The sequence below is a fragment of the Loxodonta africana genome, chromosome 3 (genome assembly GCF_030014295.1).
Source record: "Loxodonta africana isolate mLoxAfr1 chromosome 3, mLoxAfr1.hap2, whole genome shotgun sequence".
NCBI lineage: Eukaryota > Metazoa > Chordata > Mammalia > Proboscidea > Elephantidae > Loxodonta > Loxodonta africana.
The window spans coordinates 192,485,184-192,507,580 of NC_087344.1; the positions used below are offsets into that span (position 1 = coordinate 192,485,184).

A 22,397-nucleotide genomic window follows, 5' to 3' on the forward strand; every position below is an offset into this window, starting at 1 on the left:
CAAAAAAGATTGGCTTAAGACACTACCTAATCTTGTAGATCTCATCAATATAACTGCCACTAATCCATTCCATTACATCATAGTGACAGGATTTACAACACATAGTGAGCTGAAGTGAGCTGAAATGGACTGTATTGGCCATTTTGAATTGGACAATCATATAGTCTACTATGCTGGGAATGACAACTTGAGGAGGAGTGGTGTTTCATTCATCGTCAAAAAGAGCATTTCAAGATCTATCCTGAAGTACAACACTGTCAGTGATAGGGTAATATCCATATGCCTACAAGGAAGACCAGTTAATAGGACTATTATTCAAATTTATGCACCAACCACTAGGGCCAAAGATGAAGAAATAGAAGATTTTTATCAGCTGCTGCAGTCTGAAATTGATCAAACACGCAATCAAGATGCATTGATAATTACTGGTAATTGGAATGTGAAAGTTGGAAACGAAGAAGGATCAGTAGCTGGAAAATACAGCCTTGGTGATAGAAACAATGCTGGAGAGCCAAAGATAGAATTTTGCAAGACCAACGACTTCTTCATTGCAAATACCTTCTTTCACCAACATAGACGGCGACTATACACATGGACCTCACCAGATGGAACACATAGAAATCAAATTGACTACATCTGCACAAAGTGATGATGGAAAAGCTGAATATCATCAGTCAGAACAAGGCCAGGGGCCGACTGTGGAACAGACCATCAATTGCTCCTATGCAAGTTCAAGCTGAAACTGAAGAAAATCAGAGCAAGTCCACGAGAGCCAAAATATGACCTTGAGTATATCCCACCTGAATTTAGAGACCATCTCAAGAATAGATTTGACGCATTGAACACTAGTGACTGAAGACCAGATGAACTGTGGAATGATATCAAGGACATCATCCATGAGGAGCACAAGAAGTCATTGAAAAAAAGAAAGAAAAACTAAGATGGATGTCAGGGGAGACTCTGAAACTTGCTCTTGAATGTCGAGTAGCTAAAGGAAAAGGCAGAATTGATGAAGTAAAAGAACTGAACAGAAGATTTCAAAGGGTAGCTCGAGAAGACAAAGTAAAGTATTATAATGACAGGTACAAAGAACTGGAGATGGAAAACCAAAAGGGAAGAACATGCTTGGCGTTTCTCAAGCTGAAAGAACTGAAGAAAAAATTCAGGTCTCGAGTTGCGATAGTGAAGGAGTCTGTGGCGAAAATGTTAAAAGACACAAGAAGCATCAAAAGAAGATGGAAGGAATACACAAAGTCATTATACCAAAAAGAATTAGTCAATAATCAACCATTTCGAGAGGTGGCATAGGATCAGGAACCGATGGTACTAAAGGAAGAAGTCCAAGCTGCTCTGAAGACATTGGTGAAAAACAAGGCTCCAGGAATTGATGGAATATCAATTGAGATGTTTCAACAAACAGATGCAGCACTGGACCTGCTCACTCGTCTATGCCAAGATTATGGAAGACAGCTTCCTGGCCAACTGACTGGAAGAGATCCATATTTATGCCTATTCCCAAGAAAGGTGATCCAACCGAATGTGGAAATTATAGAACAATATTACATGCAAGCAAAATTTTGCTGAAGATCATTCAAAAACGGCTGCAGCAGTATATCGACAGGGAACTGCCAGAAATTCAAGCCGGTTTCAGAAGAGGACGTGGAACCAGGGATATCATTGCTGATGTCAGATTGATCCTGGATGAAAGCAGAGAATACCAGAAGGATGTCTGTTTACCTGTGTTTTATTGACTATGCAAAGGCGTTCGACTGTGTGGATCATAACAAATTAGGGATAACATTGCGAAGAATGGGAATTCCAGAACACTTAATTGTGCTCATGAGGAACTTTTACATGGATCAAGAGGCAGATTTTCAGACACAACAAGGGGATACTGATTGGTTTAAAGTCAGGAAAGGTGTGCATCAGGGTTGTGTTCTTTCACCATACCTATTCAATCTGTACGCTGAGCAAATAATCCGAGAAGCTGGACTACATGAAGAAGAATGGGTCATCAGGATTGGAGGAAGACTCGTTAACAACCTGTGTTATGCAGATGACACAACCTTGCTTGCTGAAAGTGAAGAGGACTTGAAGCACTTACTAATTAAGATCAAAGACCACAGTCTTCAGTTTGGACCGCACCTCAACATAAGGAAAACAAAAATCCTTACAACTGGACCAATAAGCAACATCATGATAAACGGAGAAAAGATTGAAGTTGTCAAGGATTTCATTTTACTTGGATCCACAATCAACAGCCATGGAAGCAGCAGTCAAGAAATCAAAAGATGCATTGCATTGGGTAAATCTGCTGCAAAGCACCTCTTTAAAGTGTTGAAGAGCAAAGATGTCACCTTGAAGACTAAGGTACGCCTGACCCAATCCATGGTGTTTTCAATCGCATCATATGCATGTGAAAGTTGGACAATGAACAAGGAAGACCGAAGAAGAATTGACAGCTTTGAAGTGTGGTGCTGGCGAAGAATATTGAATATACCGTGGACTGCCAAAAGAACGAACAAATCTGTCTTGGAAGATGTATAGCCAGAATGCTCCTTAGAGGCAAGGATGGTGAGACTGCCTCTTACATAATTTGGACATGTTGTCAGAAGGGATCAGTCCCTAGAGAAGGACATCATGCTTGGCAGTATACAGGGTCAGTGGAAAAGAGGAAGACCCTCAATGAGGTGGATTAATGCAGTGGCTGCAACAATGAGCTCAAGCATAACAACGATTTTAAGGATGGCTCAGGACCAGGCAGTGTTTTGTTCTGTTGTGCATAGGGTCGCTATGAGTCAGAACTGACTTGCCGGCATGTAACAGCAACAACAGGGAAATCATATCAGATGACAAAATGGTAGACAATCATAGAATACTGGAAATCATGACCTAGCCAAGTTGATACACATATTTTTGGAGGATACAATTCAATCCATGAGACTGTAGTAACTACAAAGTGAGCCATGTCTTGAGGGATTAGTGTTATTTAACTACACTGTGGTAACTAAAATTTGTGCATATCTGGACCATGCAAAACAGCGACTGCTTATATTAAAAAAGAAGACTGCATTGACTGTGGATCCCTAGTGATCAATTATGTGTTTGCTTCTGCTTAGTAACATAGTGGGGTTATAAGCTTAGAACACTTTTTTAATGCTAGTTACTTGGATTGGATATCCCAAGACTACAAAAATAGAATACATTTGAACTCTAAACTCATGTGAAGGCAAACCTACGATTAAGAATTCTCGTAAGGATAATTGAAAAACGATTCTACCCAGTGCCTATGATTCCTTATTATTCTTCTGTTCTCCAGGACGGATTTTTTTTAGTCCGCCAGCCACTGAGCGTGCAGTAGAAAGTCTCATTTCCAACTTTCACCTTTATCGAGGGGTTTCGAGGTCTTTCCTTCTGGCCTATGTGGCTACTGTAGCCAAAGTCCCTGGAACCTACACTCAACAGTGTTCTAAGGCCAAGGTTCAGCTTCCATTTTCCTTTCTAGTTTTCAATTTATTTGCTTTGTTTCTTGGTGATTTCCTTACCATCTTGTGATTACAGTGTATGCATATAAAAACAATTTCTAAAACTCTACTTTATCCAGAATTTCTACCTGTTTTTTTTTTTAGCAGTTTTTTATAGTTTATTTATTTGTTGTCTATATTGTACTACAGTTGTTTTGCATGCGGTTCATATATTAACACATCGATATATAAGGGTCAAATGATAAAGTAATGTCTTAGGTTTGAAAATTTAGCTAGAGTGGTGAGCATTGGATAGAATGCATGAGTAGGGAGTGAGTTTAGGTAGGAGTAAGGAGAAGATGGAGCCTTGGTGGTGCTGTGGTTAGGTGTTTAGCTGCTAACCAAAAGGTTAGCAGTTCAAATCCACTGGCCGTTCCTTGGAAACCCTATGGGCAGTTCTACTCTGTCTTGTAGGGTTGCTATGAGTCAGAATTAACTTGAAGGCAACGAGTTTGGTTTTTTATTTTTTATTTTGAATGAGAAGATAGAAGATCCTGGGAAGTCAGGTAAAGGATAAATAGAAAATAACAAGAAAGTCATGGAAAAATAAGAAATGAGGACAAAGGATCAGAGAATAGAAAGAAAAGACAATGTAAACAGACATGAAAGGACAAAGACTAGGTCAAAGAATGGTAAATCTGAAATGGAATAATTAGAGAATATCAAGTTCTCTCAATCCAGTCATTTACAGTGGAGGAGACTGAGGACCAGAGAGATATTGATGCATCTAGCAAGTGATCCATTCAGAAGTTTTTCCTGACTCTTAGGCCAGGATTCTATTCACTGTTGTAGATAGAATATGAAAGGGAGAAGGGCACAGGCTAGGGGCAGGGGCTTCTGGAAACCAGAAAGGGGAGAGAGTCACTTGATGCAGAGCTAGTGGGGAAGTGTGAGGCTCAGTAAAATACACGTGACTGTGGGAAGCAGTGGGATTTCTCTAAAAGGGAAATGGCAGAGGGTGGGGTTTCTGTTCATGAAGACTAGGATGGCAGATCAGAATGTGAGAGTGTGTGGAGTGGGGGTATGACATTGAAGTTCTGAGGAGAGCTCTCTCTCTAGTGGAGCAAAAGTGACTGGCCGAAGTAGAGTCAAGTGAGGGCCAGATAAGAGCCCAGGCAAAGGTGAACATGAAACACCTGTGGCCTTAGCATCAATGGGCATGAAAGAAGAGCCCTGAGAAGTCCTGGTGACAGAAGGAGAAAGCTGGGGTCCTCTAGGATAGCTGGGGGCCTCTACTCAGGTTAATTTCTAATCACAGGATGTCCTACCCACCTTAGATATTCTTAATGGAATTGTGTGTCCAGGGAGCCTAAATGAACATCTCCTTCTCTCCCTATTGCATTTTATATAAATTTTGGATTCTTAAATCAATATTTATAAGTATTCACATGTACAAATACTCTGTCACTTTCCCCTTTCACACTGTGTGGTGCAGTGAATTACTTAATACGGCCCTTCTAGCTATGATCTAGTGACTCCCACAAAATGATTGGATGGCACTGTGCAAATAAGGTGCTTGTGGCCCACCAAGTGGTTTGGAAAGCCTACTAATAATGCAAATATTAAGGCGCATGAAATCCTTGTAGGGTGGGACCATGCAAATAAGGTGTATGGAACACTAACATGGGGATTGGTCAGTTTTGCCATCCCACTAGGCTTAAAATAAGCCAATTCAAGAGGCTAGGAAGGGGACCTCACTACCATCAAGAAAGAGAGCCAGAAGTAGAGCTCATCCTTTGGACCCCAGGTCTCTGTACTAAGAACCTCCTGGATCCAGAGACAGAGGTAGAGAAATGGCAGTAGCAGAACAAGGAGACTGAAACAAGATGGTGCAGTGGGCTTCCTGGCCCACAGAGCAAGATAGCTACAGCGGTGTGCAGACCCACAGAGCAAGAGAGCTGAGTGCCTTCAGGCAAAAGTCTTGCTGGCAGAGTGGGCTGCCTCCAGGCAAGCTGACCTATGGAGCAAGAGAGCCAAGTGCCTTCAGAGGAGGCTTGTTGGTGGAGTGGGGTGCCCCTGGGCACTTACTGGTGGAGCTAAAGAGCTTGGTAACGGTTGGTGGAGCAGGGCAGAGGCTGGGCCGAGCGTTGAGGGGCTTAGGGTTTAAGGGCTGGGAGAGACATCTGCCTGAGGGCATGGTCGAGAAGCTGTCCTGACTGAAGAACTGTATCCTGAGTTTTTCCTAATCCTGAATTGTAAACTGTTACTTCCCTAATAAACCCCATAACTACAAGTATGGTCTGTGAGTTCTGTGTGGCCATTGCAATGAGTTATCAAATTCAGTAGAGAAGTAGAGAGTGCCGTGAGAGGGGCCATTGGTGTCAGTATTGGTAAAAAGTTTGGAGAGAGGAGGTATGCCTGACCTCCACCTCATAGGAATCAGCTTTGGGCTGACGATGTTCTTGATTCTCTCCCTCTCTCTTGTGAACTTAGATAAGGAAGTCTGTCTCCACCATGATTTTTATACATTGCCTTAAAAAAAATTTTTTTTTTTTGTATGAAGTTTTGTGTACGAAATTTTCATACAAAGAAACTTGGATAGTTTTTTCATGAAAGTAATTCAAAGATTTTAAGCATGTGTCTCATGCAGAATACTAAGTCTACACAGCAGAATACTAAGTTCCTTCTCAGGATCCAAAGAAATCAAAGACTGCTCTCTTGGCATGGGAGAGAAGTCAATGCAACATCTACTTTGAATGACAGAAATTTTCACTAAATAATTGTAGTACGTCTGTCTCCCTTTCTACTACATTAAAAGCAAAACAAAACAAAAAGAAACTATTCTATTATTTCTACTCTTGAACTTTTAGAGTCTGCCTTTTTATTTGTCAACTTTATTTTGATGTTTCTTCACTCTGTACTTCAGTTATTGAGGTAGATTTGATGGTATTAAAATACATCTGGATTTGAAAATATTCCACCAGGGTTGCCTGTGTATTTTGCATATAATTGTCTTTGATGTTTAAATTCCCTGGTAATCTAGCAGAATTCCTTAGTTTACTGATCCTTCAGATGCAAGTGGCAGATAATGCATTGAGGTGAGGGACAGACCTTTGTATCTCTTCCGCACTTCTGCATATCTAATCAGATAACAAGTATCTCATGCTTCCAATGTAAGGTCTTCATCAAGAAAATTAAGAAAGGCTCAGAAAGTATAGCTTAAACATTTCTAATAATTGTTCTACCTGAAATAGATGGAAAAAGCAAAGGTGACCTAGAGAACTCAAAGAAGGGACTTTACCTTTGCTTTGATTAAAAACAAGAGCAACATTAACAAAACTCTGTGAACGCTCAGAGAAAATTATAACTGTCTATTCTTTCAGCTGAAAAATATCTTTCTGAGGAAGTTCTCAGTTTTGTGGGTTCTAGAGTTTTAAAAATCCCCCATTCAGAGACAGAAGCTGTTTATGTACTCTTCTAAGGAAATGTTAATCCCCTGGTTTGTAAAAACAATGGCTTAAAGGAGATTATGGGACTTTTGGAATATGATTTTTGAAGAAACACAGCTGCCAGTGAGTGAGTCATGAGGAATCCATTGTGGCTCTGTCCCCTTTCTCACTAGCAGCTCAAGCTAGACAGATTCAGTAACTTCATATTTCATTTACTATTCTCTGCTTCACCTTTTTTTTCTTTTAGACATGAAAATTTTAGGGATGCATTTATTAGACTCTAAATACTTTGTAGTTTGTCATAATATTACAAGTTTCCATTGGTATGTTAGTCACATAAGCAATGGAGTCCTTTAGAAATGACTAAAACTCAAAGGGAAGGAATTTTGTATTATTATTACAGAGTATAGACCTTTATAATCAATGCTATGGAGACTTTTTTTTCTGCCTTCTTTGTCACTGAAACTTAGAGTGTATGTGGAGAAAGGTGCTTGTACTGCAAATGAAAAATTATCTTGCATAAGAGCCCTTTATTCAAATTTTAATAAACATATGCCTGGCACAACAACAACAGCAAGTCCTGAAAGAAAAACAAAACCAAAAAAACCTGTCAACCAAGAATTCTATATTCAGCAAAAATATGTTTCAAATTGAAGGAGAAATTAAGACATTTCCACATAAACAAAAACTGAGTTAGTTTGCTACCATTAGACCTGCCACACAAAAAATGCTGAAGGGAGCCCTTTAGGCAGAAATGAAATAACAGTAGATAGCAACTTAAGTCCTACAAAGAAATACTGTTTAAGGTCACACAGGTAACTACAAAAGTCACTATTATGGTATTTTTGGTTTGTAACATCTATTTTTTTCTATATGATTTAAAAGATTAATGTATACAATAATATTAATAATAAATCTATGGTAATGGACACACAATGTACAAAGACAAATATACAATTTGTGACAAAAACAAAATAAAAAGCTGTACAGAAGGAAAATTATTGTATACCATGGAAGCTAAAAAAAAAAAAATTTTTTTTAAGCTAAGGTGGTATTAATTCAAAATCAATTGTTATAAATAAGAGGTTAATTGTAAGTTCCAGAATAACCAATAAAAAAAAACTAAAAAATATATGGAAAAAAAAGAGAAAGGAATCAAATCGATACACTCTCAAATCAAAACAAAACAACACAATTAAAGACAAAAGAAGGTAGTAATAGAGGAAATGATAGCATGAAAGGTGTAAAATATACAGAAAAAAGTGAAATGACAGAAATAAGTCCTTTTCAGCAATTATTTTTAATGTAAATTGATCAAACTCTCCAACGAAAACGCAGAGATCATCAGAATGCATAAAAATAACATGATTCAACTATATACTGTCCCTAAGACACTTATTTTAAATTAAAAGATACAAAAATATTGAAATTGAAAGGATGGGAAAAGCAGTTCCATGCAAATAGCGATCAAATGAGAGCTGAGGTGGCTATATTACTACAGGACAAAATAAACTTTAAGTAAAAAACTATTACAAGAGAGCCAAGAAGGACATTATATATTGATAAAAGGGTCAATCCATCAAGAAGATATAAAAATTGTAAGCACATACACACCCAAGAATAGAGCCCCAAGATATGTGAACTCAAAATCGACAGAACAGGGGGGTGAAAAACAGTTCTGTAATGATAGCTGGAGACTTCAATACCCACTTTCAATAATGGATAAAACAACAACCTAGAAGATAGATAAGAAAATAGAGGACTTGCATATTATCAATCAAGTAGACCTAATAGACATCTACAGAACACTCTGCCCAACATCAATGGAATACATATTCTTCTCAAGTGGACATGGAACATTCTATGGATAGACCATATGTTCAGCCACAGAAAGAGTCTCCATACATTTAAAAAGAAGGAAATCATGCAAACTATCTTCTCTGACTACAATGGAATGAAAGTAGAAATCAAAATCAGAAGGAAAACTTGAAAATTCATGAATATGTGTGAATTTAACAACACACTCTTAAACAACCAATGGATCAAAGAAGAAATAAAAAGGTAAATTAGAAAATGCTTTGGAGCAAATAAAAATAAAAACACAACATAACAAAAATTATGGACTTCAGCAAAAGTGTTTGGAGGGAGATTTATAGCTGTAAATGTCTACGTTAAAAAGAAAAAGATCTTAAATTCATAGCCTAACTTTACATCTTAAGGACCTAGAAAAAGAATACCAAAATAAACCCAAAGGTAACAGAAAGAAGGAAATAATAAAGATTAGAGTGGAAATAGACTAGAGAAAATAAATAAATAAATAGAATCAACGGAACAAAAAGTTTATTATTATTTTTTTAAAGATCAACAAAATTGACAATCCTTTAGCTACATTGACTAAGAAAAAAGAAAGAAGACTCAAATTGCTAAAATAAAAAATAAAAGTGGGGACATTGCTATGGACCTTACAAAAATAAAACGGATTGTAAGACAATACTATGAACAATTTTATGCCAGCAAATTATATAACCTAGATGAAACGGACAAATTCCTAGAAACACAGAGATTACACAATTGATTCAAGAAACAGAAAATCTGAACAGACGTATAAGAAATGAAGAGATGAAATCAGTAATCAAAAAGCTCCTAGCGAAGAAAATCCCAGGAACAGATGGCTTCACTGGTGATTTCTATGAATCATTTAAAGAATAATACATACCAGTTCTTCTCAGACTTGTCCAAAAAATTGAAGAAGGAACACTTCCTAACTCATTCTGTGAGGCCAGCATTATCCTGATATCAAAGCCAGACAAAGACATCACAAGAAAACTACAGACCAACATCTCTTATGAATATAGATGTAAAAATCCTCAACATAGTTTTACAAACTGAATTCAATAGAATATTGAAAGATTATACACCGCGTTCATGCAAAATTTATCCCAGGAATTCAATGGTAGTACACCAGACAAAAAGTCAGCAATGTAACATACCCTATTAATAGAATGAAGGAGAAAGAAAGAAACAAACAAACAAAAAAAACAAAAAACCCACATGATCTTCATGATTGATACAGAAAATTATTCGTCAAAATTCAACACACTTTCATGATAAAAACACTCAGAAAACCAGTGGAATAGAAGAAAATTTCCTTGACATGATAAAGGGAATTTACGAAAAATCTACAGTTAACTTTATACTCAATGGTGAAAGACTGAAAGCTTTCCCTCTAAGATCAGGAACAAGACAAGGATGCCCACTTTCACCACATCTATTCAACATTGTACTGGAAATTCTACAGAGAAATTAGTCAAGAATAAGATAAGTATCCAAATCGGAAAAGAAGAAATAAAACTGTCTCTATTTGCAGATGATGTAATGCTACATATGGAAAATCCTAAAGACTCCATCAAAAAATAACTTGAGTTAATAAATGAATTATCAAAGTTACAGGATACACTATCAATACATAAAATCAGTTGTATTTTTATACACCAGCAATCAACAATCTGAAAAGGAAATGAAGAAAACAATTCTGTTTACAACAGCATGCAAAATGATAAATAACTAGGGATAAATTTAACCAAGGAAGTCAAAGAGCTGTGCACTGAAAACTACAAAACTTTGCTGAAAGGAATTAACGAAGACCTAAATAAATGTAAAGACATTTCGTGTTCATGAATTGGAAGACTTAATGTTGTTAAAAAGTCGACACTACTCAAAGCAATCTAACTAGAAAATTGGTTGAAGTTTACATAGCTACAATGGGACCTTGTAGAAGAATTTGATAAAGTAGAACACAAGGTTTAAGAAAGGAACTAATGCAAAACCAGAAATGTGGTGTTAGGGACATCAGAAAAGAGGGATGAGATAAGAAAGATATTAAGAATACCTGGAAGGGTAATGATGGTGTGCCAGGAGGGAGAAGAGTAGGGGGAAGGCAGAGTTGAGTGGCTACACTGATTGTAGATTAAAATCAATAAACTCAACAAAGACCATTGTTTAGTATTACCCTCTCCTTTTACAGCTGTGAAAATAAAGACTTGGGTGTGTTTCAGAATCATATACTGGTTTTTTGAAATGGGACTGGGAGAGTAGCTCAAAGCCAGGGAAGTAAGAGCAAGCCTAGAAAAAAGTCACAACTTTTGGGGGAAATGAGAGGCTGAGTGGGAGGCTGTGGGAGGCACAGTTTTTCTCTGATACGGAATGTTGCTGAGAGATTGTCAGTTGGAAGAGAGCTCGCTGAAATCACAGATCGAGCACCAGGTCTGAGAGTTGCAATTCCATCTCCCAGTGAAATGCTGCTTTGGTCACTTCTATTGCTGGCTGTTTTCCTCCCAGGTGGTGACAATGAGAATGCTGTTGTTGTTAGGTGCCGTCGAGTTGGTTCCGACTCATAGCGACCCTATGCACAACAGAACGAAACACTGCCTGGTCCTGAGCCATCCTTAAAATCGTTGTTATGCTTGAGCTCATTGTTGCAGCCATTGCATCAATCCACCTCGTTGAGGGTCTTCCTCTCTTCCGCCGACCCTGTACTCTGCCAAGTACGATGTCCTTCTCCAGGGACTGATCCCTCCTGAAAACATGTCCAAAGTATGTAAGATGCAGTCTCGCCATCCTGGCCTCTAAGGAGCACTCTGGCTGCACTTCCTCCAAGACAGATTTGTTCGTTCTTTTGGCAGTCCATGGTATATTCAATATTCTTTGCCAACACCACAATTCAAAGGCATCAACCCTTCTTCGGTCTTCCTTATTCATTGTCCAGCTTTCACATGCATATAATGTGATTGAAAATACCATGGCTTGGGTCAGGCGCACCTTAGTCTTCAAGGTGACATCTTTGCTCTTCAACACTTTGAAGAGGTCCTTTGCAGCAGATTTACCCAGTGCAATGCATCTTTTGATTTCTTGACCGCTGTTGATTGTGGATCCAAGTAAAATGAAATCTTTGACAATTTCAATCTTTTCTCCATTTATCATGATGTTGCTTATTGGTCCAGTTGTGAGGATTTTTGTTTTCTTTATGCTGAGGTGTAATCCATACTGAAGACCGTGGTCTTTATCAATAAGTGCTTCAAGTCCTCTTCACTTTCAGCAAGCAAGCTTGTGTCATCTGCATAACGCAGGTTGCTAATCAGTCTTCCTCCAATCCTGATGCCCCGTTCTTCTTCATATAGTCCAACTCCTCTTATTATTTGTCCAGCATACAGATTAAATAGGTATGGTGAAAGAATACATCCTGACGCACACCTTTCCTGACTTTAAACCAATCAGTATCACCTTGTTCTGTCCAAACAACTGCCTCTTGATCTATGTAAAGGTTCCTCATGAACACAATTAAGTGTTCTGGAATTCCCATTTTTCGCAGTGTTATCCATAGTTTGTTATGATCCACACAGTTGAATGCCTTTGCATAGTCAATAAAACACAGGTAAACATCCTTCTGGTATTCTCTGCTTTCAGCCAGGATCCATCTGACATCAGCAGTGATATCCCTGGTTCCACGTCCTCTCCTGAAACCAGCCTGAATTTCTGGCAGTTCCCTGTCAATATACTGCTGCAGCCGTTTTTGAATGATCTTCAGCAGAGTTTTGCTTGCGTGTGATATTAATGATGTTGTTCTATAATTTTCACATTCAGTTGGATCACTTTTCTTGGGAATAGGCATAAATATGGATCTCTTCCAGTCAGTTGGTGAGGAAGTTGTCTTCCATATTTCTTGGCATAGATGAGTAAGCACGTCCAGTGCTGCATCTGTTTGTTGAAACATCTCAATTGATATTCCATCAATTCCTGGAGCCTTGTTTTTCGCCAGTGCCTTCCGAGCAGCTTGGACTTCTTCCTTCAGTACCATCGGGTCCTGATCATATGCCACCTCTCGAAATGGTTGACTATCGACTAATTCTTTTTGGCATAATGACTCTGTGTATTCCTTCCATCTTCTTTTGATATTTCCTGCATCGTTTAATATTTTCCCCATGGAATCCTTCAGTATTGCAACTCGAGGCTTGAGTTTTTTCTTCAGTTCCTTCAACTTGAGAAATGCCGAGCGTGTTCTTCCCTTTTGGTTTCCCATCTCCAGCTCTTTGTACATGTCATTATAATACTTTACATTGTCTTCTTGAGAGGCCCTTTGAAATCTTCTGTTCAGTTCTTTTACTTCATCAATTCTTCCTTTTGCTTTAGCTGCTCGACGCTCAAGAGCAAGTTTCAGAGTCTCCCCTGACATCCATCTTAGTCTTTTCTTTCTTTTCAATGACCTCTTGCGTTCTTCATGGATGATGTCCTTGATATCATTCCACAGTTCATCTGGTCTTCAGTCACTAGTGTTCAATGCGTCAAATCTATTCTTGAGATGTTCTCTAAATTCAGGTGGGATATACTCAAGGTCATATTTTGGCTCTTGTGGACTTGCTCTGATTTTCTTCAGTTTCAGCTTGAACTTGCATAGGAGCAATTGATGGTCTGTTCCACAGTCGGCCCCTGGCCTTGTTCTGACTGATGATATTGAGCTTTTCCATCTGCTCTTTCCACAGATGTAGTCGATTTGATTTCCATGTGTTCCATCTGGTGAGGTCCATGTGTATAGTCGCCGTTTATGTTGGTGAAAGAAGGTATTTGCAACGAAGAAGCCGTTGATCTTGCGAAATTCTATCATTCAATCTCCATTATTGTTTCTATCACCAAGGCCATATTTTCCAACTACTGGTCCCTCTTCTTTGTTTCCAATTTTCGCATCCAATCACCAGTAATTATCAACACATCTTGATTGCATGTTCGATCAATTTCAGACCGTAGCAGCTGATAAAAATCTTCTATTACTTCATCTTTGGCCCTAGTGGCTGGTGCATAAATTTGAATAATAGTCCTATTAACTGGTCTTCCTTGTAGCCATATGGATATTATCCTATCACTGACAGCATGGTACTTCAGGATAGATCTGGAAATGTTCTTTTTGACAATGAAATGCAACACTGTTCCTCTTTGAGTTGTCATTCCCAGCATAGTAGACTACAGGATTGTCTGATACAAAATAGCCAATACCAGTCCATTTCAGCTCACTAATTTTTTTTTAATGCCTAGGATATTGATGTTTATGCGTTTCATTTCATTTTCAATGATTTCCAATTTTCCTAGATTCATACTTCGTACATTCTAGGTTCCAATTATTAATGGATGTTTGCAGCTGTTTATTCTCATTTTGAGTCCTGCCACATCAGCAAATGAAGGTCCCGAAAGCTTTACTCCATCTACATCATTAAGGTCGCCTCTACTTTGAGGAGGCAGCTCTTCCCCAGTCATCTTTTGAGTGCCTTCCAATCTGGGGGGCTCATCTTCTAGCACTGTATCAGACAATGTTCCGCTGCCATTCATAAGGTTTTCACTGGCTAATGCTTTTCAGAAGTAGACTGCCGGGTCCTTCTTCCTAGTCTGTCTTAGTGTGGAAGCTCAGCTGAAACCTGTCCTCCGTGGGTGACCCTGCTGGTGTCTGAATACCGGTGACATAGCTTCCAGCATCACAGCATCACACAAGCCCCCACAGTACAACAAACTGACAGACACGTGGAGGATGGTAAGGATAATTCTGGCAGCTCCCGGCAAGGGTGTGATGGGGTCTGGGTAAAAGCATGCTGCACTGACCCAAGTGCATTTTGATACCTAAGCGTCTTGGGTACTCCTGTCTCCAGCTCTTCAACCTTGTTCTGGAGGTTGGGGCTGGAGCCTGAGACCCTGGGGCAGGCAAATATCTCAGGCTTCATGTGCTTTTCAGACTCTGATTTTTTTTTTCCATGTGCATTCTTTCTCACTCCCTCCTGCTTCTCCCCTTCTCATTATTCTTATTCTTCTATGATGTACAGGCTTCCAGGGGCCGATCTCCTTCTACCTCATCCAGATCTCGTCCTTTGCCAACAGTACCTGGATGTGAAATCAAGCCTCAGCTTTGTTGAATGACTTACAGATTCACGGCTGGATTAGTGACTCAGGCCCCGTTATTTTCCTGAAGCCCTGGTCCAAGGACAACTTCAGCCATGAGGAGATGTCAGATCTGGAGGGGCTATTTCGAGTCTACTTCATTGGATTTATTTGGGAAATACGGGACTTTGCCAGTCAATTCTAGTTGGAATGTGAGTCATGGTGGGATTCTCAATGACTTTTTTCTGTCTCTTTGTTTGGGCTGCCACTCCTGTTATCTTTCTCTCCTCCCCACTACATCCAACTGCATGCACACTTCTCTAGAGTAGTCTCCTGCCCTGGCTCCACAACTCCACGCAGTATTTCAGATTCTTGTCACCTCCAGGTCTCTTCTATGCTAGATGAAGTCTCTTCCTTTCTAACCATCTCCTGCTTTGCCTAGTGTGAAGCCCACTTCTCTCAACTCTCAAACCTCACATTCCCTAACCTGTGCCTGACTGTCAGTGTGACCTCCTCCTCCGATATGTCTCTTCTACTCTCTCCTCCCCTGCCCCTCCTCTCAATATAATCCTTTCATTCATCCTGACTGCCTCACCCCAGTCCTTCCCACTCTGCACCTGTGCTAACCACCACACCAATCCTTCCACTCTGCACCTGTGCTAACCACCATATACTTATACAGCAAGCCCTGCCTCCCCATGATGATGTACAAACTGCTCCCCAATGCTCTTATCTCTCTAAATGCTGTAAGTGATATTTGGCTGATCATTTAACATCCCAGATATTTCTCCCCACCAAAAATCCTAGGTCTATTCCTTATCCCTTCCTTTTGTATTTGCTGTTGAATAACTTTCTGTTCTCCTATTATGCAGATCCATTTGAGATCCAGGGCAGAGCAGGTTGTGAGCGAGTCCTGGGGAGGCCCCAGTAAGTTATCTGAAGGGAGCTTTAGGAGGACTGGATTTCCTGAGCACCCAGAATCATTCATGTGCACTGGCCCCAGTGGGCGGCAGGAGGGCAAAGCAATTTTGTACACTATGCAGTCAGTACCAAGGAATCAGTGATACCATGGAGAATCTCCTCTACAAAGACTGCCCCTGATTTCTCTTGAGTGTTCTTGATGCAGAAAAGGCGGATCAGCAGAGGCAAGGTTTGTGCCACTCTCTCCCCAAGATTTTCTATGCCACTTTCCACAAAGTCCTTAAACTTAGGAATAGGAAGATACCCAGAGGGAAAGAGGCCTAAAGAATTATGCATATAATTGTAGTTCCCAGAGGAGTAGAAAGGGGTCACTGTCCAAAGCTGTGGGTGTCTGAGTCTCTATGCTCTGGACTGGAATCCTAATTTGAACACTCTCCCACCCCAGAGAAGCCCGAGGCTTGGCTGTCCAATGGCCCCTCTCCTTGGTCCTGGCCGTCTGCTGCTGGTGTGCCATGTCTCAGGATTCTACCCGAAGCCCGTGTGGATGATGTGGATGTTGGCAGAGCAGGAACAGCCAGGCACTTGGCGAGATGATGTCCCACCCAATGCTGATGGGACCTGGTATCTCCGAGTAACCCTGGATGTGGCAGCTGGTGAGGCAGCTGGCCTATCTTGCCAAGTGAAAAACAGCAGTCTAGGTGGCCAGGATATTGTCCTCTATTTGGGTGAGAAAGTGAGAAAGAACTGGTGTCCACCAAAGATGGGAGATGTTCCTCAAACATAGAGGGAGAAGCTGGGAAGAAGTGGTGCTTGACAGATGAGAGGGACAGGAACTGACAGAGAGGGGCAGAGAGAGACACAGATACACAAATGTAGACACACACACACACAAGGACACAGAGAGAGAGAGAGGAAGAGAGGGAGAAGGAGAGATTGAGAGCTCCATTGATCTCTGGGCCAAGCAGGTATAAAAACAGGTGATCTAAGATATAGAATATGAAGGACCTGTAGATTGGGTGGGGAGAGTAAGAGAGAGACAAAGGATAGATATGTAATATCCTGGATTACGAGAAAGGGAGTTGGAATGTCACCATATATTGAAGCAGGTGGATGGTGGTGCTGGCACTTGGGTGGGCAAAGTAAGCCCTGGAAAATCAGAGAATGGAATTTGAAGTGACATCCTTATGTCCTCTCCCAATTAATTACCAGAACATCCCATCTCTGTCAGCGTGATCTGTGTGGCAATCCTTCTGACAGGGCTTGCATTACGGTTTAGTAAGCACTGGTGAGTTCTAATTTTTTTAATCTATTCTTTTTCACCCCTCTCATTCTTTTTCGCTGCTTATTTTAGCCTCAGTCTTTCCACTAGGCCGTTTCCCCTTTCTCCGCAACTCCCATGTCCTTTTGTCTGAGCTAATTTTTATTTGTGTTCTTAAAAGGTCATATCATGATATTCCACAGGCCCTTGTCACGTTTCCTCCCGCATTAGGAAAAGAGCCCAGAAGCCTAGAGGCTGAAGCTTTTGGCCAGGGTCAAAAGAGAATTTATCTATCAGCAGAAAAAATAACTTAAAAATTGTAAATTTATTATTAGCCAGTACCAATAGTAAGATGTTCAAGTGTGAGAAAGAATGTTCTCAGAATAAACGAAATACACTATACACAACTTAATGGTGGTATTCATTTACCTTCCTATTTTAAAGCTTTCTTTCTGCTTCTGCTTAAGTATCACTTGTCAAAGAAGGCTAAATATAATTGTGCAGGAATAATTGTATTTACAGAGATGCTGAGCCTTTGTAATGTAATTTCTCTGTATCTGCCTGGATGGCTGTCTAACCCTCTAGGCCCAGCTGAGATGCTACTTCTTCCAGGAAGCCTTCCTTAGTGCCACAGATGGAAGCAACCCTGCCTTGTCTGGAGTCACGTAGAAAACCACTTTTCTCTGTACTCATGGCATTGTAGTTATTTTGTTTTTTCTTCCTCTTCTGTTTTGTAAGTTCTTGAGGGCAGTGTTTGGTGTATGTGGGGCCCTGGAAAGTTCTCTTATCTGCATCTTCATTTTCTCAGTAAAAATGATCTGAGTTGATATAATTACCAAGTTAATAGTTTTTTTTTCTTGTTCTCTCTTTCCTTCCCTTTGCCCCACCAGTTGACACTCTAGATCTTCTTATTAAAATACTTCTCACTTAGTCAAAAGTCACTATGCTCCTCTGCTTTCCTTGTTTCTGCTCAGAGCCCCTCTGGAGAAAGTGATCTTTGCCATGATGACAGTTATAGCCTAGCTACACAGAATCACTAGGTTTGGGACTCCTGCTCCTCATTTTCCAGTGAGAATGAGGGAGAGACAGTGTGTGTGAGGACTAATAAAGTAGGTGGTGTTAACTTTTCAATTAAAGAATCAGGAAGTTGGTTCTTGCCTTCAGGGACCTTGAGCATCTACGCTGTAGAAGTTCAGTCCTGTCTTTGATTTGTGGTTTATGTTTATACATTTCCTTGCTCACTCCATAGTTTTCTAGAACTTGCCTTTTAAAAATATCCAAACTCCTTTTTATTAAAACACAGATGAGGGAAGAATCTGAGTTTACTTTTTATAGAGAGCTTTGGAAGGGAAATCAGGACAAGCAGAAGTTCTGAAGAAGCCAGGGTTTTCTAGAAACAGTTTTCTCATCTGAATATTTAAAGGCGACCTGTTGTATCAGGAGTTGGGAAAAAAAGGGAAAAGACTTGAAAAGGGTAGGACATGGCTGAAAACAGCTTTCTTTCTCTGTGTTAGCATAGTTGGTTGCTTTTTTAGGATATGTCCAACTCTACCCCACCTTGTAGATCAGCCAGTATTGTATGTTTGGCTGCACTCTCAGCCACAGACCTTGTCTCTGATTATTCTGTGGTTCTCTGATTGTGGATCACTAACCAGCAACAGCCCCAGCAGCAATTTCCCTATCAGCTCTATTAGAAATAAAGTAGACAAATGGACCCCTTTCTCCCATGCTGTCTATCTATATCTCATCTGCTTTGAATTCTGGAGGGGGAAAAGGATGTTACTTATTGGGTTCTACATTAACCAGGGTAGCTAGGATGTCTTGTAGGTATAAACAAAATTTGGAATATAGAGGTTTAGCATAAGACAGTTTATTTCTCATGCAGGCTAGCTCCTGTAGGTTCTGCTGCCCTTCTCTGTCTCATAGTTCTGCTATCTGGAACAGGTTACCTCCAAGCTGGTTCTGCAAGGCAAGATGATCACATGTGATGTTTCAAAAGCCCAGCCTGGAAGTGGCTTACATCTCCAGCACACAGTCCGTTGGCCAGAACTTAGTCATATCACCCCAATCTAATTGCAAGGGAGCAGGAAAAAAGTTTTTCCTGTTGACCTATGTAGAAAAAAATGCACTAAATGCTTGTTCTTGTTAGCCACTGTCAAGTCTATTCCAACTCAAGGCAATCTTACGTACAATGAAGCGAAATGTTTCCTTTCCTGCACCATCCTCACTATTACTGGCATGTTCAAGTCCATCGTTGTGGTTACTGTGCCAATATGTCACACCAAACGTCTCCTGTGCCCTCCTTGGCCCTCTACTCCACCAAACATGATGTCCTCTTCCAGTGATTGATCCTTTCTGATGACACGTCCGAAGCACGTCAGATAATCTGTTACTATCCATGAGGTTTTTATTGGCTAATTTTTGGAAGTATATCACCAGATCTTTCTTCCTCGTCCATCTTAGTCTGAAAGCCCTGCTGAAACCTGTCTGCCATGGGTGATCCTGCCAATATTTGAAACACTGGTGGTTTAGTTTCTAGCACCAGAGCAATATGCAAGACACCATAGTACAACAAACTGACTGACCGGTGGTGGTCATGAAACAGGCTGCTCAGCCATGTCTTGAACAGTCCCTGAGCCAATTTTTTTTCCTTCTTCTTTCTTCTTTCTCTCCTTTCCCTCCCCTAGCCCATCCCTGCCTCCAAGTAAGATCCTGATGTGAGCTCCCCAAATGGTTAAGTGTTAGCCAATGTTTCCTCTAAGACTGTGGAAAACAAGTGATATTGATCTAAGCCTGTCAAATAAGAGGAAGGATGGCGCCAGCTACCCCCTGAGCTGATGGGATAATGGCAGGAAAGATCAACATGTTTGAGATACGACCACCAAAACCAAACAGAAGAAAGAGAGCGCACATTCCACAAGTCCCTAAAACTTATGACCCCTTTTCCCTTAAAAACCCGAACCCATCGGTAGTCTGGTGAGACAGACGACTTTAGAAGGAGATCATTCCCCTCTGTCTCCATATACCGTATATCTAATAAAGCTCTTGCTACCCACCTCACCCCTGTCTCAAGAATTGGCTATTTGCGGCAGGTGGCTCTAACTCGCGAAATTGCGGTAACTGTTATGTATCTGCTGCAGTTGTTGTTGCTGTTATTAGGTGCCAACAAGTCCATTTCAGCTCCTAGTGATCTCACATGACATGGTAGAACTGCCCTGTAGGGTTTGCCACTGACAATAAGATAAAAGTGTGAGCAAAGATGAAGTCTTGTCAGTACACAATACTGAGGAAGCCAGCACAACCTGTCCAAGGAAAGGTCATGGTAGCTCCATAGACACATCCAAACTGCCTGAGGGACTGATTGCTGGGCTGAGGGCTGTGGGGACCATGATCTTGGGGGAATATCTAGCTCTTTTGGCATAACATAGTTTATAAACAATATGTTCTACATTCTGCTTTGGTGAGTAGCATCTGTGATCTTAAAAGCCTGTGAGTGGCCATCTAGAATATTCCACTGGTCTCACCCCTTCAGTGAGAGCAAGGAAAAATGAAGAAAATTACAGACACAAGGGAAAGATTAGTCCAAAGGACTTAAGGACCACATCTATCATGGCCTCCACCAGACTGAATCCAGTACAATGAGATGGTGCTGGGTCACCACCACTGACTGCTCTGACAGGGATCACAATAGAGGGCTCCAGATAGAGCTGCAGAAAAATGTAGAACAAAATTCTAACTCAAAAATAAAGACCAGACTTGCTGGCCTGAAAGAGACTGGAGAAACCCAGAGAGTATGACCCTCGGATACCCTTTCAGCTCAGTAATGAGGTCACTCCTGAGGTTCACCCTTCAGCCCAAGATTGAACAGGCCCATGGAACAAAACCAGACTAAAGGGGTGCACCAGCCCTGGGGCAGGGACTGGAAGGCAAGAAGGAACAGGAAAGCTGGTAACAGGGAACCCAGAGTTGAGAAGGGAGAATGTTGACCTGTCTTGGTGTTGTTAACCAATGTCATAGAACAATGTATGTACTAACTGTTTGATGAGAAACTAGTTTGTTCTGTAAACCTTCATCTGAAGTACAAGTAAGAAAAAAAAAAAGATGAAGTTTTATGTTTATGAATGGCTTAGATGGGGCTTGTTCTTAGATGTGTTTGTAGTTCATGTCGTTGTTGTTGTTAGGTGCCATGGAGTTGGTTCTGACTCATAGCAACCCTATGCACAACAGAGTGAAACACTGCCTGGTCCTGCGCCATCCTTACAATAGTTGTTATGCTTGAGCCTATTGTTGCAGCCACCGTGTCAATCCATCTCATTAAGCGTCTTGCTCTTTTCCGCTGACCCTGTACTCTGCCAAGCGTGATATCCTTCTCCAGGGACTGATCCCTCCTGACAACATGTCCAAAATACGTAAGACACAGTCTTGCCGTCCTTGCTTCTAAGGAGCATTCTGGTTGTACTTCTTCCAAGACAGATTTGTTCATTCTTTTGGCAATCTGTGGTATATCCAATATTCTTCTCCAACATCACAGTTGAAAGGTGTCAATTCTTCTTTGGTCTTCCTTATTCATTGTCCAGCTTTCACATGCATATGATGTGATTGAAAATACCATGGTTTGGGTCAGGTACACTGTAGTCATCAGGGTGATATCTTTGCTTTTCAACACTTTAAAGAGGCCCTTTGAAGCAGATTTGCCCAAAGCAATGTCTCTTTTGATTTCTTGCCTGCTGCTTCCATGGGTGTAGATTGTGGATCCAAGTAAAATGAAATCCTTGACAACTTCAATCTTTTCTCCATTTATCAGGATGTTGCTTATTGGTCCAATTGTGAGGGTTTTTGTTTTCTTTATGTGGAGGTGTAATCTATACTGAAGGCTGTGGTCTTTGATCTTCATTAATAAGTGCTTCAAGTCCTCTTCACGTTCAGCAAGCAAGGTTGTGTCATCTGCACAATGCAGGTTGTTAATGAGTCTTCCTCCAATCCTGATGCCCCATTCTTCTTCAGAAAGTTCAGCTCGTATTTGCTCAGCATACAGATTTAATAGGTATGGTGAAAGGATACAACCGTGACACACACTTTTCCTGACTTTAAACCACTCCGTATCCCCTTGTTCTGCCCGAACAACCGCCTCTTGATCTACGTAAAGGTTCCTCATGAGCACAATTAAGTGTTCTGGAATTCCCATTCTTCGTAATGTTCTCCATAAATTGTAGTGATCCACATAGTCGAATGCCTTTGCACAGTCAATAAAACACAGGTAAACACTCTTCTGGTATTCCTTGCTTTCAGCAAGGATCCATCTGACATCAGCAGTGATACCTCTGGTTCCACGTCCTCTTCTGAATCCAGCCTGAGTTTCTTTGTTAAGGTATTAGATATTTGGCAATTGTA

General features: G+C 40.6%; 1 pseudogene; it reads left to right on the forward strand.

Moving 5' to 3' along the window:
* Positions 1–16,996, forward strand: part of LOC100676156 (T-cell surface glycoprotein CD1b-like) — a 64,972-nt pseudogene extending 47,976 nt beyond the window's left edge.
* Positions 16,997–22,397: the final 5,401 nt, after the last annotated feature.